Source organism: Bos taurus, chromosome 13 (assembly GCF_002263795.3).
Source record: "Bos taurus isolate L1 Dominette 01449 registration number 42190680 breed Hereford chromosome 13, ARS-UCD2.0, whole genome shotgun sequence".
Taxonomy (NCBI): domain Eukaryota; kingdom Metazoa; phylum Chordata; class Mammalia; order Artiodactyla; family Bovidae; genus Bos; species Bos taurus.
The window spans coordinates 65,431,246-65,450,657 of record NC_037340.1 but is presented as its reverse complement, the minus strand read 5'-3'; the positions used below and the strand labels follow the sequence as shown (position 1 = coordinate 65,450,657).

Genomic DNA, 19,412 nt, shown 5'->3' with positions numbered 1-19,412 from the left:
GAATACTGGACTGGGTAGCCTATTCCTTCTCCAGGGGATCTTCCCGACCCAGGAACTAAACTGGGGTCTCCTGCCCTGCAGGTGGATTCTTCACCAGCTGAGCCCTCCATTATCCCCTCTCCATTCTTTTATCCTACCATGGAAGGACGAACAGAATGGCTCCTAGTCTGTCATTGAAATTCTAAATCATCTCCTACTCTAGGGAGCCACGAAACATGATATTTAGAAAGAGTTTTAAGTAATAGGGGGATGTTCTTCCACCATAAGAATGAGCAGGAAGAGAGGGAGCAGAAGTGAAACACGGAGGTGTTCTGGAGTCATCCCTAATGGAGAAGGAAAACCTCCCCAGACCGAACAACCAATGGGACCTATCTCCAACACTACAGCAGAAACCTCTAGTGAATTTTGTTTTCATCTTTTTCCTTTAAAAAAAAATTTACATTTTAATTTACTTTTTAATTTTTAAATGAATAGGCTTTGTTTTTTAGAGTAGTTTTAGGTTTACAGAAAAACTGAGCAGAAATTACAGAGTTCCCATAGATCCTTTATCCTGATGAACCAATATCGATACATTATTATTAACTAAACTCCAAGGTTAGAGTTCATTCTTTGAATTGAAAAGTTCTATGGGTTTTGACAAGTATTTAATGTCACATATCCACTGGCTTAGTATCATACAGTAGAGTTTTACTGCCGTAAAATATTCTGTGCTCCACCTCCTACTCACCCCTTCCTTCCTCCCCTCAAATCCTTGGCAACCACTGATCTTTTCACTGTCTCCACGCTTTTACCTTCTTCAGAATGTCATACAATTGGAATCAGACAGTATGTAACCTTTTCAGACTCGCTTCTTTCACTTAGTAATTATGTTTAAAGCTCCTCGGTGTCTTTTTGTGGCTTGACAGCTCATTTCTTTTTACTGTTGAATAATATTCCACTAAATGGATGTACCACAGTTTGTTTCGCCATTCATCCATCAAAGGACACCTTGGTTGCTTCCATTATTTTCCATTATATACATATACACATGAATCAAGTCATAATATATATATACACAATAAGGTTCGTGTACTCCATAACACATAGGTCACGCCTCAATACACAACTTTTAAATATAATAATATTCTGTAGTCATTGACTCAGAAAGATGGCCAATATCAAGGGGAAAGGTAGCTATAGACAAAGAGGACTTATATGATGCTATTTATGCAAAATCAACTACACATACGCACTTCATCAGCAGACTTCAAAACTACGAGTGACAAGCTATGAGAGTACTTGTGTACACCGAGCATCGTCCTAAGGCACTTTTTAATATCATTTCATCTTCACAACTTACGAGGTATGAACTTTACTGGCTCCACTTTACAGATGAGAAGCCTGAGGCACAGAGAGATCAGGTAACTTGCTTCAGTCAAACAGCTAAGTGGTAGAGTGGGATCTGAACTTAGACCTTATGGTACCAGCAACCATGCTCTTATGTCCATGGGGTCACAGAGTTGGACACGACTGAGCGGCTGAACAAAACCCTGACCGCAGCCCCTGAAGCTGCACACAGTGTGGCCTCTGTCACCCCCCACCTCTCCTTCCCCCTCACCCCATCACCTGTGGCTTCCCCTCTTCCTCTCTTCCCTGAAAATGGTGTTGCCCTCACACCACAGGGTTTGCCCATCAGCCGTTCTCTCCACCTGGAATGATTCCGCCCCACTCCTCTTTGTAAGGGCAATATCCTCTCATTCCTCAGGTCTCAGCCCGAGTGTCGCCTCCTCCATGCAGCCTGCCAGACCCCCAGCCTGGGCTGGGGTCTCTCATCTAAGTCCATAGCTTCCATGACCCACCCTGTGGACCTCATCTCTGTTCTATCTGCTTTTTCAGTCTCCTAGCAGTGAAAAGGGCTGAGTGGCGAAGCACTGATGCTTTTGAACTGTGGTGCTGGAGAAGACTCTTGAGAGTCCCTTGGATACCAAAGAGATCAAACCAGTCAATCCTAAAGGAAATCAACCCTGAATATTCATTGAAAGGACTGATGCTGAAGCTGGAGCTCCAATACTTTGGCCACCTGATGCGAAGAGCTGACTCATTGCAAAAGACCCTGATGCTGGGAAAGTTGGAGGGCAGGAGGAGAAGGGGGGCGACAGAAGATGAGATGGGTGGATGGCATCATCAAGTCAGTGGACACCAGTCTGAGCAAACTTTGGGAGATGGTAAAAGATGAGGAAGTCTGGTGTGCTGTAGTCCATGGAGTCACAAAGAGTCAGACGGGACTGAGTGACTGGACAACAACAAGGAAAGTGAAGAAGCGTGTTTCACTCAGAGTCAAGTCCCCTCTGCCCACCACAGTGCCCACTCAGCAAATACTTGATGAAGGAATGAATAAATGAATGGATGAATCCACCTGCCAGGGAAGATCTACTTGGAGGGGCCTCCAGAAGGTTGACATCAAAAGGTGAACGATGCTCACCACAGGGAGGTGGATTTCAGGTCATTTTTTTACTCTCACTTTTGTACTTTGGGTTTATCTGACTGGAGAGTATTCCAGGGGACAGATACCATCTTCCAATCCCTCAGCAGTTCCTGTCTGGGGGACCCTCATCTGCCACCCTCCCTGCCCCCTACAACACTCTCCGAGCTCTGCCTGCAGCTCCAGAGGGAGATGTATTAATAAACTGAGGGAGAAGGTCACCCAGCTCGCAAACACTGAGCAGAGCTGTCCTTGACTCCAGTACAGATGAAATGTGCTGGGGGGCGGGGGGCGCTTCACTGAGCAAGCGCTGAGCACGTGTGAGCTATTTCTGATTCCCACCTGGCGGGGCCCAGTGCATCTGCCAGGGAACCAGGGCCAGCTTGGTGGGTAGAACCGCTGGCCAGCCACCCTGTAATGTTGACACCAGACCTGGCCATTGACCTGCTCAAAACCCTCCCTCAGCTCCCCACCACTCAGGGTGCGGGGGAAAGGGAGGCCAGAACCTCCCCCTGGCATTCAAGGCTCAGCGAGGTCTCGTCCCAGCTCAGCATCCTGCTCTCCACTCTCCCCAGTGCAGCCAGGTCCTCACTCAACTCCTGGCCTTGGCACACACCGCGCCCTCTGTCAGGAACGCCTGCTCAGCCCCCAGTAGTTGCTTGCTCCCACGTAACCTGCAGGTCTCAGCTTGGACAACTCCTCCAAGAAATCTTCCCTGGCCATTCCCCCACACCTTGTCCTGGGGCTGCGCACTATGGTGACACAGATCCTGATGACTTAGTGGCCTGTGATCCCTCTCCCAGCCTGTGACAACGTCATCTCCATGTCCCAGGGTCCTGCAAAGGCGTGGCTCAGGGCACAAATGAATCCACGTTTGCCGATTGACTACATGATGAAGAAAGTGTTCCTGTGCTGAGAGGGACAGAGGAAGTGGGGGGCAAGAGAGCAGGAGGGGAGCAAGTGATTGCATTTGGCTGAGGCTTGGAGGCCAAGGGTAGAGAGATGTGGTCCTAGCGGGCAGGGAGGTGTCCACAGTCAGCTGCACCTCCTCCAACCTGCCGGGCCCAGAGCTCCAGGGACCAGGTGTGGCTGCCTGCAGGCCCTGCCTCCCCAGCCCCAACGGGCACAGTGGATGTAGAATCTGTACAGAACAGAGCATTCTGTCTAAATATATCTGCTCCCAACACAGGACACACAGGGAGGGAGTGGGGGGCACGGTAGGCCTGAGTGCTGGGGGAGGCTTTCTGGAGCACTCGCCCAGCCCACGGCCCCCTGCCCTGGCGGGGGCAAGTCCAATCTGGGGCCCAGACTCAGGGCTGGGCCTGGGTGGGTCTTTCTAAACAGGGTTCCCAAAGCCTGACCTCCTACCCAAAAGCAGCTGCCTTGAATGTGGGCCACGTACAAACCAGGCCAGCAGAGGAGGGAGGGGACCCAGAAGTGGAGCCTGGGGGAGGAGGCCTCGGTCCCCGGCAGTCCAGAGTCCAGGCTCTCCCCACCACCCCGAAACCAAGGCACAGAGAGAGAGGCAGCTTCAACAGGGTCACACAGGGGGCGGAGGGCAGCGAGGGGTGGAGAACCCAAGGGTCCTGGCTCCCAGAGACCCTGAAGGCTTCTAGAATTCTCTTCAGCTTCTTGAGGTTCTCTCAAGGATCTCTCAGATGGGACAGCAGAAAGAGCACTAGGTTCAGAGTCAAGACTCTGTGGTTCGGGACTTCCCTGGTGGTCCAGTGGTTAGGACCCTGCGTTTCCACTACAGGGAGCATGGGTTTGATCCCTGGTTGGGGAACTAAGATCCCACGTGCCACGTGGCACAGTCAAAAATACAAGTTTTTAAAAGGACACTGTGCGCAGTCCCATCTCTACCACTGAGGCCCTCAGGCAAGCCCTTCCGGGCCTCTGTCTCCCCACCTACAAAATGGGGATGAGCACACGTTCCTGTGTGTGCAGGCACTCTGCACGCTGGAGTGTCCACTTCTTGGCCCTCCCTTCCAGGCTGGTCTCAGTGGGAGCCCAGGCAAACCTTCTGTGAGCAGATCTGGACTGGGGTGTGGAGAGAGTACACCAGAAGCCTCCAGAGTGTGTGTGCAGTTGGGGGAAAGGGTCATAAGAGAACACAACAACATCAGCTACTTTCTCTTGAGCACCTACTGTGTGCTAGGCCCCGTCCTAGATACTTTAACACAGAGACGTCACCTCACCCTCACAAGCAGGCAATGATGCTGTTAGCCCATGGGGAACAGATGGGGAAACTGAGGCTCAAAGAGGTTCCTGTGACCTGCTAAAGGTCACACAGCTGATGAACAGAGCCAGACTCAAACTGGGGCCAACCCACAGAGTCCGCTCACTTCCTCCTGTGGGTGGCCTAGCTCGCTGGGGTTCACCCAGGGAGGTCAGCCTATGACTCTAGAAAGCCTCCCTAGGTCCTTGGGGCTGAGACAGTTGCTACTTTTCCACTCAGTTTTGTTCTTTCAATTAAAAACAAAACCAGATTAAAAATACCTCTATATTAAAACAGTTGGACATAAATATTCGCTGGTATATACGCTTCAGTTTTAAGCAGGCATTAAGGCCGCACACGATCCCCTGGAGGAGGGAAAGGCCACCCACTCCAGTATTTTTGCCTGGAGAATTCCATGGACAGAGGAGCCTGGTGGGCTACAATCTATGGGGTCGCAAAGAGTTGGACACGACTGAGCGATGACTGAGCGACTGAGCACATGCCAGGCCCCAAACAGCCGAACCTCCCTCCCGCCCCTCGTGCACTCTTACTCTGGGCAGCACAGTGCACAGCCTGGGCTAGCCAGGGTTCAAATCCCAGCTCTACCACCTGCTGGCTGTGTGACCTTCGTAGTGTCATTCTCCCTCTCTGTGCTTCATTTTCCCACCCTCCATCCAGAGTCACCGGGTATTGGAGAGACAGTGAGGTCAAGTTCTGGCCCAGGTTTCACAGCAAACAGCTAGCACTCTGGTTTAACTTATCACTGATGATAAGTTTTTGTTCAGTCACTCAATCATGTCCGATTCCTCATGACCCTGTGGACTGCAGCATGCCGGGCTTCCCTGTCCTTCACTACCTCCTGGAGTTTGCTCGAACTCATGTCCATTGAGTCACTGATGCCATCCAACCATCTCATCCTCTGTTGCCCCCTTCTTCTCCTGCCCTCAATCTTTCCCATCATCATGGTCTTTTCCAAAGAGTCAGCTCTTCGCATCAGGTACCCAAAGTATTAGAGCTTCAGCTTCAACATCAGTCCTTCCAATGAATATTCACAGTTGACTTCCTTTAGGATCAACTGCTTTGATCTCCTTGCAGTCCAAGGGACTCTCGAGATTCCATAAAAAGTTCCCTAGATTTCCTGAGTGGCTCCTGGAGATTGCGTGTGTCTGTGTGTGTGTGTGTGTGTGTGTGTATGAAAGAGAGAGATCATAAATGTTTATTATCTTTTTAAGCTACTAAGTTTTGAGTTAATTTGTTACACACCACCAGATAACTATTAATAACACAGAGGGTCAGCCTTGCGACAGGGTAGAGGAGAGGGCAGAGAGCAACTGGGGGCTGGTTTCAGAGGGTGTGATTTATATGCTCCCAGGCTGGGCACGCAGGGGGACCTTCTTCTCATGTCTCCCCGCACCCCTCAACCCCAGCCTTCCCTGTATGATTGCTTCTTACAACTGTTTACAGACACAAGAACAGACCTGAAAGAACTCCTCTAATCCAGAGAGCATACCGTGTGCCAGCTCAAAGCTAAAGGCTTTCACGTATGAGTTTTCATTGAATTCTTCCAAAAGCCCTTTGGGGGAGAATACCATTATGTCCAGTGCTAAGAATAAGGTCTGGCATATAGTAGGTGTTGTGTATGGACTGTATGTTCTGTATAGACTGGCAGCCCCAAATTTCAGGGGCTTAAAGAGCAAGAACTGTATCCCTTTCAAACAGTTGGGCTTCTCTTTGGGTTGGTTAAAGAACAGCCCTGGTGGGTCCACGCTAAAACACGGCGACCAATCAGCCAGCTTCCCACTGGTTCAGTCCCTGGGCACCCCATGGTGCCCCAGAGGGGCTCGTGCAGCCATCACCTCCTCTCCTAGTTGGGAAAGAAGGAGCGAGGGCCCACAGTGTGGGTCAGGGCTGAACTCTGGTCTGAGGCATCCGCCACCTGGCCCGGGGAATGACCCAGACATCCCTGGGGGAAGGAGTCTGAGGGGCACAGGCCATTCCCTCGTCACTGGGCCTTACACCCTGTCATGGGTTCAACAGTGCTCAGCTGACATCAATGAGCTGTGCACCCACTGTGTGCCAGGCCTCAGGCTGGGCGTGACTGGGGGAACCAAGAGGTGCCAGCCTGGCCACCTGGAGGGGCCGCCGTCTGGTGGGGGAGGAGGGACCCATGTGGGACAAGAGGCCTGGTCCCTGGAAGGACAAGGCCTGAACCAAGTGGTGAAAGCCCGGAGCTCCTGAGCAAAGACTCGGGAAGGGGTTTCTGGGCAGAGGGAACAGTAAGCGTGGAGGGTGGGGGCCAGGGGACACGGCGTGCTCAGAGTCCCAAGTCATTCAGCTGAGACGTAGGCAAGGGCACGGCGGGGGCAAGCGGAATGCGTGGAGGCAGGTAGCAGAGGTGTGGACTGCTCAGGGCTCTGGGCCATGACAGGGTGTCAGGGGCTGGCTGTGGTTCTAGAGAAATCTCTCTGCCTCTGTGTGTGGAGGGTATACGGGCAGGAGACCCGGGAAGGGCCGGGACAGTCATCATGGCCATTGGCCATGAAGTGCTGGAGTCAAAAGATGCTTGAGAAGGGGACGTGGGGCAGAGGAGGAGCCCAACTTCTGCTTCGTGGCCAAACCCGTAGTCCCAGCCCAAGGGCTCCAAGCCTAAGGCTGCCTCCCTTCCTCCAGCCTCCAGGAACAGACTTGTCACTGATTAAACCCAGCCTGGCAAATGGTTCCTAGAAGCCCCGGGGCCGCTGGCTGTGGGGCGCCCCTGCCCACTGTCGCCCCTCAACAGGCGGCCGGCCGCCTTTGCCCCTGACCCGTCCAGTGTCAGCAGAGGGTGGTGACATGCCGGGTCAGCGGAGTCAGTCAGCTTTGGCCTCAGCCTCAGCAGGCAGGCAGGTGGCCAACACTCGGTGCCGGGAAGGCCTGGGGCGTGGCCGGCCAGGGGAGCACTGTGGGTCTGCCCTTCTCTGGAACCTTCTGTGACTCCTCAGTCTCTCTCGGCGGGAAGAACCCTTGCAGCGGGAGGCTGAGAGGGCTGGGAAGAGCGGCCCAGCTCCACCCTGACATGCGGCACGACCTCTGGCACGTCGCTCAAACAACCTGAGCTTCCCCCAGGAACCCCTCAGCAACTCAACCCCCACCTGGCCAAGTGGCCAGCCCCCCTGGACAGGCTGCCTCACCTCTCCGAGCCTCAGTTTCCCCACATTTCAGCCATGCCTGATTCTACTTCACACCGAGCTCCTCCAAGTTCCTCCGGGCTTGAGACCCATACGCTTCCCAAGCTGCCCGCACCTCAGGGGCTTTTCACCAGTTAACTCCTCACTCGCAGGTCTCAGCTCCAGCATCACCTCCCTGGGGCAGCCCTCCCCGAGCCCCAACCCCCTACCCCATCTGGGTCAGTTCTCCTTGTGCTTCTCTGGAGCAGCCATGTCTGATGTGAGCTTACATTCATCTTGGAAGTTAGGTCATGACTGCTGCCCTCCCATGAGGATCGTGGTCCCCACAGGATGGCCAGGGGCTCGGCTCACTGATGTACCCCCCAGCACCCACTCTGAGCATATGAGCTTCCCTGTGGCTTAGACGGTAAAGAACCTGCCCGCAATGCGGGAGACCCAGGTTTGATCCCTGGGTCGGGAAGATCCCCTGGAGAAGGGAATGGCAACCCACTCCAGTATTCTTGCCTGCAGAATCCCAATGGACAGAGGAGCCTGGCGGGCTACAGTCCTTGGGGTCGCAGAGTCGGAAACAACTGAGCGGCTGACACTTCCACTGTGGGCACAGAGCAGGCATTTACCATATGTCTGTTGAATGCACACTTAGAAGGAGAAAGGGAGGAAGGGAAGCGAGGTCCCGAGGAGTGACAATATCTACCTCGCAGTGCTAGGAGGATCTAACAATATACAAAAGGCCTGACCTTAACAGAGGCAAACATCACAACTCCCCACATGCACCAAACACACACACCCCATACACGTATCCCACACCGGGATGGGAAGGGCACTGAGCGCAGCCCTTCCTCTCTGTCCACGCCCACACTCTCCCCAAGTCCCCTGATGAACCAGAGAGATGAGAGGCAGACCCATGGACCGGCAGAGGTGGACCCGGCCTCATGGCTCGCAGAGACCGTCAGGCTCCCCAGAGCCAGCCAGCCCACACTGTCCCTGGAAGGCTCTGCACTCTTCCCGTCCTCCAGGAATTTCTCACACCCCAAAGGTGGCAGGTCGCCCCCCTAACTGGAGGAGTGGCGTGAGCTGCTGACACCTCTTCCCTGTTATCACACCTCGGCTTCGAGGACCGAGGACCAGAGATTGGTGAGCAGCCTCGGAAAGGTCTACCACGTGGACCTGCCCGGTGTGGACCAGGGCAGCCCCCACCCCTCTGACCCCATCCCGCTCCTACTGCACAGATGGAGAAGCTGAGACCCAGGCCGGCCTCCTGCCTGGATGCCCGAGTCACACAGACCTGGCTTCAAATCCCCACTCTAATGCCCACCGGCTCTACGGCCACAGTTTCCTCAGAGGTCAAATGCGGATGAGCACGGCACCTCGCCCGCTCCACGGCGGGGTGCTCACATGAACACAGGCGGCAGAGGGCCCTGTCACCCCCAACAGCAGACGGTGTCCGGCCAAGACAACCCCCCTCAGAACCATCCCGGCAAAGCTGCCTGCTTAGCCTCACTCGGAACCCCAAAGCCTGGCCCAGAAAAGGCAGGCAACCAAGCCAGGGTCACACAGCAAGACCCCAGCCTGCAGAGAGGTGAACTTGGGCTCTGTTTGGCTGAAACTCCAGCCCTGAACCTCCCACCCTGAAGTGGATCTGGCAGAGCCAAGCAGGTGCCAGGGCTTGGCGGCAGCCGGGGGAGGGAGGCAGGCAGGCAGGCAGGCAGCTGGGGGTGGTGGGAAGAACCCTTTTTCCCCGTGTCTTTAGCAAACCCGGATCCCCGTTTCCAAGCTGTGCTCCAGAGCCCTCTGTGGCTGCTGCGTCACTGCGCGCAGTCAGCCCACAGTGGGCGGAAAGGAAGGTTCCCTCCCTCTGGCAGGGGCTGGGGGCAGGGGGAAGGCAGGTGTGGGGGGGCAGGAGTGAGCACAGTGAGGGCTCCCTGACACCTCCCAGCTGGGTTTACCCCTCGAGTCACAGAGGGCTGAGTTGGGAGAACCTCAGAGACTTAACCCCCAGCATCCCACAAACGGATGGAGACCGTGAGGCTCAGAGAGGTGCTGCAACTCAGTCAGCAACACACAGCAGCAAGGCAGCTCACCGTTCTCATCCCCAGTCCCTGTCCCCTAGCAGCTGCAAAGAAAAAGCCTCCTGGAGTCACCTCTGTCACCACAGGCTCAGCTGTCACTGAAGAAAGAAACACATCGGAACCAGAGGCCCAGTTCTCACCCCCTAGATCCAGCACCTGGGACTGCAGAGACCCCACCTGCATGATCACAAATACCTCTTTGGGGTGGGATCCTGAGCCCATGTCACGGATCACAGCACAGTGCTAGGTACACAGCAGGTGCTCAATAAGGGGTCTTGTGTTCCGTGTATAAGCCGGGATGCTGGCCTCGTTTCTACACTGTCAAAGACAGAACCTGCTCACACCGTGTGTTTTCTATCGATGACCCTCTTGTGTACCAAATGTCGCTTGAGCCATTTTTGAAGCAAACTCTGGGAGATGGATTACCTGCACAGGCCTTACGCTAAAGAGAGGAATACAAACGCTGGGTTTGCTTTGCTACCTTCTCGGGAGCGTCTGCACCCCTGTGACGGGGCCCTGGGGGCTGTGGGGGTGTGTGTGAGAGCCCCTGTCGCATATCCCCATCCCCCCTCCCAGAAGCCATAAGTGTATGCTAGTGGCGACCACAGGAGCCGGGAGAAGCCAGCTCTCACTAACAGCAGGCTTCCTCCAGGGCCGCGGGCAGGGCCTGGGAGGCGAGGCGCTGCTGAGTGACCAGTGACATCCATGGGCACTCTGACGTCGCTCGCAGGCCAGGCTGAGCTCCGCCTCCAGTGTGTGTCCAGGTGCCCTCACACCACGATCTGGGTCTGCCACATGCCATTCCTCTGCCTAACCCCCACTTTCCGTGCCCCCCACCCATCACTTCTGTTGATCAAATGGTAACTTTAGAATCTCCAGTACACGGGGCTAAGACTAGAATCTGAACGCTAACCGAGATTAGTGGATTCAAACCCTGGTGCCACCATTTCACCACCTGCGGGACCTTGGAGCACCTACTACAGCTCTCAGTGCCTCAGTTTCTTCCTCTGTAAAATGGGGAGAGTAATCAGAGGGTGGGATGGGATGAGAGGAGAAGCAGGATTTATGGTGCTCAGAGCCGCTGCTCAGTCAGCAGAGGGCCCAGCCCTGTGCTTGGCTCCTGGGATGCCGTCACAGGAGCTCTGCAGAATGAATGGGTGTTCATCCATGATCCCTTGTTATTATTATTATCATCATCAACATCAGCAGGGATCCCCAAGCCTGGTTTTGCAGCCAGCCCTGGTGAAGGGTGTAGCAAAATTCTCCAAACAAAATTTGCTTCCATTCATTTTGGGTTTTTGAAAAGGCCACGTCAGACAGCTCGGCGGGGAGGAGGCGGCGTTGCGAAACCGGCACAGAGGAATCTGGGCCCCACTCCTCGGTTTGGGAAATGAGGTGCAATCGGTGAGCAAGGGGGGGCCTGGGAGCACAGTGGCAGGAGACGTCCATGTTGTATGTTTATCTCCACCCTCTGAGTGACCTTCAGCAGCCAACCAACTGCTCTGAGCCTCAGTTTCCTCATCTGTCAAAAGGAGACAGTATCTCTTTTTATTCATATCCCTCCCTGGGGGTGACTGGAAGATGGAGGCGGGGATTAAAAGTGTTCTGCAAACTGTGGAGCACTGCACACACCCTAGAGGCCTCAGTCCTGGCCTGGGGCAACCACCAAGAGACTCTGGAGGGGGCGTGAGAGCGGAACAGGCACCCCATCCCCACCAAAGGCCACAACTAAAGGAAGTCCAGTCACTGGAGTCTTAAAGGGCTCCCCTCACAAGAGTCTGATGAAGTGGGGAGTGGGTTTGTCTTTGTGCCACACAGGAAGCCCCTCCTAGTGCAGGTCTTTCTCAAAGAGGCTGCAGTGAGAGTTAGAATGGCAAGGCTCCCCCATCCCCCGCAAGCTAAGCCAGGCCCCACACTCCAGTAACCATCAGGGTCATCCTTCAAAAGGAAGCGCAGAGTCTCACACGCGGCCCCTCAAAGCCACCAACCCCTCCTCACACCCAGAGAAGAGGCAGGGCCCAGGAGGACTCCCTCTCCAGGCTGTCGGGATCACAGACTCAGACTGTGGGCAGAGATGCAAGGGCCCTCTGCGTTCACCAGGCCTCACCTTTCACTTTACCAAGACAGCGCAGAGAGGGGACATGCCTGGTCCAAGAGCACACAGCAAGGCAGCACTGGGGCTCCTGGCACCGGCTGGACACCCACCCTGACAGCACAGTGCCCACCTCCAGGGCCACCTCCATGGCCAGCCCGCTCAGGAGGCTACCTTTTTCAGGAGGCTGCACCCACCTACCCCGCCCCCACCCCCCAAGCCCGCCCAGCGCTGGCTGCCTTGATGCCTCTAACCATGCAATTCTCCCAGCCAATAGTGCCCTTCCCTGCCATCCTGCATCGACCCAAATCCCTTTAATCCTCCAAAATCCACCACAGATCCAGTGGACATCCTCCAGGAAGCACTCTCACAGGTCCACGCTAGGGGCCCCTTCCCAGAGCTGGGGCCGCCCCAGCCTCCATCATGGAGGGGCGCCTGGTGGGATGACCAGAGTTTACAGAGCAGGGCCCTGTGGGCTGGACTCCGAGTCCCCACGCCTGGCACAAGGCTGGGCACTCAGCAGGTCTCGGGAAGCCCTGAGGGCCCAAAGACAGAATGGAGGATTAGAAACTGGAGAGGTGAAGGAGCTGGTGGCCTAGTGAAAGGAAGATGGGATGAACCAGTAAATGAGTGACGATATGAGCAGATGAAGCTGATTCAGGAAGAGATGAACTGATTCAGGAATAAATGCCTGAAGACAGGCACACAGACATACCCCTGAAGACGTAGGGTCTTGCCCAAGTGTGGCCCCTCACCCTCTTGTAGAGCTTCCAGGGGCCCCTAGATGTATTGGGATTTTATTTTTTAAAGAACTAACCATTCTATTTTTTTGGCCATGCTGAGTGGCATCCAGGATCTTCCCCAACCAGGGATAGAACCCATGCCCCCTGCAGTGGAAGGGGATTCTTAACCACTGGACCACCAGGGAAATCCCTGTCTTGGGATTTTAGAGTCTTCAGGCCTGTCACTCCCACAGAGCCCAGCCAAATGACTAATCTAAGCTTGCAGACCCACTTGGAGGCCAGGAACCCACAGGGATGGTCCAGGTGGTGACTGGGAGTGGCCAAGGGTCCCAACACTCTCTACCACCCTGCCCTTGACTGAGAATGGCCTAGATCTGTCCTCAGCCCCAGGAGAATGGCATGAAGAGGCGGGCATAACCCTGGCCCTCTCCACACCATCTACACGGAGTGACATCTAATGATAAGGAACGGTGACTTGCACAGTGAAGGCAGGGGCCCATGGGGTGTAAAGGTGGTGACAGAGATACAACCTGGCCTGGGGACCAAGGAAGATGAGTAGTAGTTAAGTAGGCAAATGGGGAAGGGGGTCCAGAGGTTCAGAGCAACAAGCATGTGCTAAGGCCCTGAGGCTGGAGGAAACCTGGCCTATTCCAGGAACTGAAAGCAGGCCAAGGGGACTGGAGCCAAAGAGGGAGGCGGGGAGGTGGTGCAAGACGTGGCTAGAGGAGTAGCAAGTTGGGGAAGGAGTCTGGGCTTCATCCTGGGAGATGTGGGCAATTATTGAGTACCTACTGTATACTTTAAAAATATCTGCATTCAAGATTTTATGAAGTCACATTCCAGAATGTTTGAGTGAACATGTTTGTGTGCACATGTGCTCAATAGAATCCCACTCGTTTCAACCCCATGGGCTATAGCCTGCCTGGCTCCTCTGTCCATGGAATTTTCCAGGCAAGAATACTGGAGTGGGTTGCCAGTCCCCTTCTCCAGGGGATCTTTCTGACCCAAGGATTGAACCTGTGTCTTCTGTGTCTCCTGCACTGGCAGGCAGATTCTTTACCACTGAGCTATCTGGGAAGCCCAAGTGGAAGTGTTTAAATGCACTGTAATCAGATAATGCTATTTTTTAATGTTTTGAATGAATGAATGAATGAATGGATCAATCAATCATGGACGGGGGCTGGGGTAGAGACCACCTGCCCTGTGTCACACAGAGTGCCCAGTATAATTCCTCAGAGCCTCCCCATCATGGAGAAACACTGGCATTTATGAAGCCAGAACCTAACGAGATGCCTGTGGGTGCCTGGGGTGCGTTCAGTACGTCACTGAGTCTTCCGAAAGCTCCAAAGTACACAGTCTATCGTTAGTTTCCAAGAGCTGCACAGCCTTCTCTTCAAAAATACCAACCAAGCTGCCAAGCAGCCTCGCACTCAGGGCACAGCCCTCAAACCTGCAGCTCCATCACAAGGCTGGCACAAGCTGGGTGCTGCCCTGGGTCCCACAGAACAGCCATCCCTCGGCCCTCTCCACTCCATGCTTCCTCTCCAGTCTGGACTTCGTCCTCCGTTTCCAGGGCTCAGCACAGACCACCTTCCCCTGACAAATCAGGGGCTCCTGGAGGGTGGGGACCACATCAGGCCATCCCAAGTCTCCAACACCTCTCACAGGCCCAGCCTGGCCTCCAGTGGATGAAAGAGGGGCGGGGGCCTTGGACACTACACACAAGCACTCTCGCCAAAGTCCAGCTGCCGTCTCCTAGCTCCAGGAGGACCCAGGAGCCCTGGGGCACCCCTGCCACAGTGCAGGCACGAACACACACGCCTGCCCCACGTGCGCAGCCACTGTCTCCAGGAGCTGCTCGGAATACAACCAGCATCTGCCGCTGACTGGCCGCCAGCAGCGGGCTCCGGGGCCTGGCAGTGGCTCCCTGCACTCCAGCGACCAGCGGGCCACCAGCTCTGCGGCCCCACCCAGTCCTGCTGCCCTCAGGAATCTGGCTCAGGCCCTGCAGGCCACCCGGCAGCCCACAGTCCCCTGGGTTGGACAGAAACTGGACTCCTCCAACAGCTACTCTCTGAGACAGTCCTGTACAATCTCTCTTCACCACCTCCCGCCTGGCAAAAAATACAGCCCCCCTTTCACCCGCGGAGGCACAGTGGTGGAGAGAGCCAGGACCTCAGGGAACTGGGCTGGCAGGGGAGGTGCAACCCACTAAAGGCAGGCTGGCTGGCCTCCTTTGAAGGTGGGGACCGCAGCCCCCTCCCCCTCTGTCATTTCCACTTCCAGGCAGGTGGGGGTGCAGGAACCTTTCCCCCATTAGCCCGGCCCTCCAAGCTTGAGGCTTGCCATCCTGGGGGCACCTCCTCCACCTCCCCCCTCCCCCCTCAACCCCCACAACTGGCCTTCCCCAACCCATAACCCCTTCCCCTGTTTCATTTTTCCCCACCACATCAACAGTCAGTCTCTGGCAGCACCTCTGCAACACAGGCAGCGCGGAGGAAGAAGGGAGAAGGGAGAGGGATGAAGGGACAGAGGAACTGAAGGATGGAGGGGGATCGGAGACAAGAGGGCTCGGTCCAAAGAGGCCAGGGGCCATCACATGTCCAGGAACGCAGGTCCCCTTCCCAGCAGCCCTGGCACATCTGGACTCAGCTGGCCTCACTGGCCACCTGGTCCACCTGCCACCCTCTCTGAACGCGAAGCCCTTTCACCGCGGGGCACCGCACGTGGGGGCCTCCCGTAGCCATGTGAGTGCCCCCCCCCCCCATCCCCGTCCGGCTGCCCGGGTCAGCTCGGGCCCTTCCCGGGTTCGCAAACAGGGAGGGGGCGCTATGCAGCGCTGGGGTGGGAGGTGTGTGTGTGTTGCCCTTGCCCCCTCCCCAGATGCCAGGTCCCGGAAAAGAGCTGGGGAAGGAGGGGTGCCCGGTCAGACAGGCCCCCGGGGCTACCGAGGCGGGATCGGAGAGCCGGGCTGAATGGAGGAATGCCCGGGCCGGCCGACTGGGCAGAGCCCTCGTTCTCCTCGGCTCCAAGGTTGGTGGGCAGGGAAGGGGTCTACCTGACCCCCTGGCCGCCCTGCGGATAGAGGGTCGGGCCGGAGGAGGGACTTCTCAGCTTTGGTAACCCGTTGACAACGGGGAGTCCGCGGGAAACACAGCTAGAATGGGGGCCCGGCCCTGGATGGGGGTTCCGGGCCCCAGCGCCCCCGCCTCCCCCGCCCCCGCGGCTCGAGGGTCGGGCGGGGGGAGACCTAGATTGGGGATCCCACCCAGAGAAGGGGGGCTTCCCAGCCGCAGAACCGCCCCCTCGGATCCGGGGCTCAGAAGACGGAACTGGCAGGGGGAGGGGGCTTTTCTGCGCCAGCGCCGCCCCTCGGTTCGCGGAGGTCTGTCCGAGAGGAGACTCGGATTTGGGGGTCTTGCCGAGGGACGGGGCGCGTTGCCCCGGAAAGGGGGTCCTCCGCACTACCGCGCACCACCCCCGCGCCCTCACCTGCGCCCGGCGCCCCGGCCGCCTCTGGCCCGCTCGGCCGCTGCGCTGCGCCGCCGCCGCCGCTCGGGTCCGCTCGCAGGTCCGCCCGCCTAGGCCCCGGCCCCGGGCCCGGCCCGCGGGCACCCCATGCCTCTCCTCCGGCCGGCGCGGCGCCCCAGATGCGGCTGCGGGAGGAGGAGCCGCGCGGCCCCGGCTCCCCGAGAGCGGCGGGGAGGGGGCGGGGGGCGGGGAGATGCGCGCGGGGGAGGGGGCCGCGCGGCTGCGCCCAAAACCAGGCGCGGATCCGGCCGCCGGCGCGGGGCTGGGGGTCCCGGGCGCCGTTTCCAACGCCCGCCCCCACCCACGCCCCGCAACGCCACGGGGAGGGGGAGGGTCTCCGCGGCCGGCGACGCTCGGTCGCGAGCCGGAAGGGAGCTTAGAGATCCCCGGTTGGCCGCCCAGAGAGTGCAGGCTACTGGCACAAGGTCACACAGCGAGGGCTGCGGTAGCGCGGGAACCTGAAATCCAGGCTCCAGAGTGGGTCAGCGAGATCCTAGGTTGCCGAGCGTCGGCCCCGTGGAGACGGGAAACGGAGGCCCACACGGGACGAGATTGGCCCGGTTCGTACCGTGCTAGTCTGGAGGCCCTTGGGATTCGAACTTAAGGCTCCTGCTGCTGAGAACATTGCCCCCTTCTGGTGACCCGTTTCCTGCAGAAACCTCCCCCTGGTGTCTTCTTGCCTATGGCAGCATGGGGGTTAAAAACCATCCCTGAAGTCTGATGTACCGGGCAGAGAGTATCCGTCCTACCTCTCCTGAGGCTCTGCTCTGCGATCAGAAAGGAGTGACTGCCTTGTCTGAGCTCCAGTTTCTCCACCTGTGAAATGGGGACAATACCAGTATAGTATCCCCAGCCGGGATGGAGGAAGCAAAGAGATAATGGATGTAAGCTCCTTGCTAGTGCCTGGCATTCAGTAAGTGTCAAATGAATGTGCTTGCTCTCTCTGGCTCCAACATCTCCCCAGAATGCCAGTTGAATGCAAACAGAGTCAAAATAGTGTTAAAGGATGGCATTCAAGGCTCCTCACAGCTTTTCCCAGCTTCATTCATCACCCACCCACGCTGCCCACATCCTCATCTCAGAAACGTCTGTTCCAGTACTTCTCTGCCTTTCCCTGAGCCTGCAAGGCCTTCCCACCGTCTCTCCCTGACAAACTCCTATTCATCCATCAAAGCCCTAAGCCATTAATTGTATATCCCAGTTTCTCACACTCCCTCTCAGCCCATCTGTGTGCCCCCCTTTATCATTCCCACTGTCTGCTCTAGCTTAGTCTCTGTCTTTATGGGCTCTGACAGTGTGATGAGAGGATGTCACTCAGAGGAGATGACACCATGAGGTCATGTTCCCCAGGGGAGGCAACTTTAGCAGGGCATGGAAGAAGTGAGTTTGGAGTTCAGGTGGTGGGTGAGGAGGAGAGTGTGTAGCAGGCAAAGAGGTGGTTATGTTTTAGCAGAGTGTCAATAGGACCACAGAGAATGGACCGCCTGGAGCAGATAGGAAGACCTTCTTATCCGAGCTGGGAGCTAGCAAGAGCCAAGAGCTGGACAGTGACCTGGCAACATACAGTCAAGTCAAAGATGAGCAGGATTTGCCCTGGAGAACGCCTCACACAGGGGTCCCCAGAAGATTCTTACAAGGATGTTCATAGCAGCATCAGTGAGTAAGAGTGGAAAGCTGGACACAGCCTAGCTATCCATCAAGCAGAGACAGGATAAACAGTGATGAATTCAGGCAATGGAAAATTCTCCATGCCACGATCTTCAAAACAGGCGAATCCAAACCACATGCCTCTGTGAAGATGAATCTCAAACAAACAAACACTGTTTTATTTCTGTTTGATATCTAGTTGGTCTTTTTATATGAGGGAGATGGACCTTTTGCCTCTGATATGAGTTTCAAATGTTTTTCCCATGTCAATTATTTGTCTTTTGACGCTGCTTATATTTTTAATGTAGTAAAATATAGCAAGACTTTCTTAAAAAAAAAAAAAAAGACCTACACTGTTGATTCAGTTCATGAAGATTCAGAGTTGTACAGTTATGATTCGTGTACCTTTTGTATGAGTTTTATACTTCAGTACAAGGAAAGAAATAAAAAATATATATCATTAGATGAAAAAAGCAAATTGCAGATGGGAGACAATTTGATGCTGGATATATAAAGTTTGAAAACCTGCAACACAATACTATATATTGTTTAGGGACACATGCATACATAATACAAGTGTGTTAACGTAAAAACATGCCTTGCAGTGATAAATAGAAAATTCAAGAGAGCAATGACCCAGAGGGAGAAAGGGAAGGGAATGTAATAAGGGCTTCAAATATACTTGAAATGGTTTATTTCTTAAGCTGGATGGCAGGTACATGGGTGTTTATTATGCTGTTCTCAAGACTTTTTTGGGAACGTGAAATATTCATAATGTAATAATGCTTCCCCCCCGCCCCGGGAAAGTCAGGAGATGTCTGGAAAGGTAATGGGGAGCCATGGCTGGTTCTTAATTGGGGTTGTGACATGGTCAATGGACTGGAGAGGGCAAGACTAGTAAAGAAGGTGGGGGAGGCTGGTGTCACAGTTCAGGGGACAGGGACAGAGTTACTGGGAGGAGGGAAAGGATGGGAGAGATTTAGAGGAATAAACAACGGGTGTGCTTTAGGCAACATCACAAACAAGTGTCCATGGAGCCCACACAGGTCACTGAACAGGCTGTGAGTGTGGAGGTGGGGGAGCTGTGACGCATGGTCTGGTAGGGGCAGCCCCTGCTCAGGGCCAACTGATTGTTGCTCTGGAGGAAGGGCGACCCAGTGGGGTGACATCTCATTTTTCGAGGAGAAATCAGCAATTCAGATTTTTGAAAATACAAAATTTTCTGAATTTTAAATTATGGAACTAAATTGAAAAAATAAATCAAAACCCTGTAGGGGCCAAGACACAAGGTTTGCAATCTCTTTGGTGAGGAAGAGTCTTTCGGAGATGAAACAAAGGGACAGTGACACCAAGTTTTCCTGCCAGTGGGGCTGAAGAGGCTGTTAACCCCAGCAGCAGTCAGGGAGGGCTTCCTGGGAAGAACTGACACTGGGTAGTGAAGCGGGGAGGGGTTTCAGGCTGAGAGAACAGCAAGTGCAAAGGCG

The 19,412-nt window shown here is 55.3% G+C and overlaps 1 protein-coding gene across 4 annotated transcripts in view; it reads right to left on the bottom strand.

Moving 5' to 3' along the window:
* DLGAP4 (DLG associated protein 4) overlaps positions 1–16,321 on the bottom strand; it is a 201,913-nt gene extending 185,592 nt beyond the window's left edge. For all 4 annotated transcript variants that reach the window (XM_059893033.1, XM_010811462.3, XM_010811463.3 and 1 more), the window contains exon 1: positions 16,243–16,321. The gene's annotated coding sequence lies outside the window, so the exon portion shown is untranslated. The remainder of the gene's footprint in view (positions 1–16,242) is intronic.
* Positions 16,322–19,412: the final 3,091 nt, after the last annotated feature.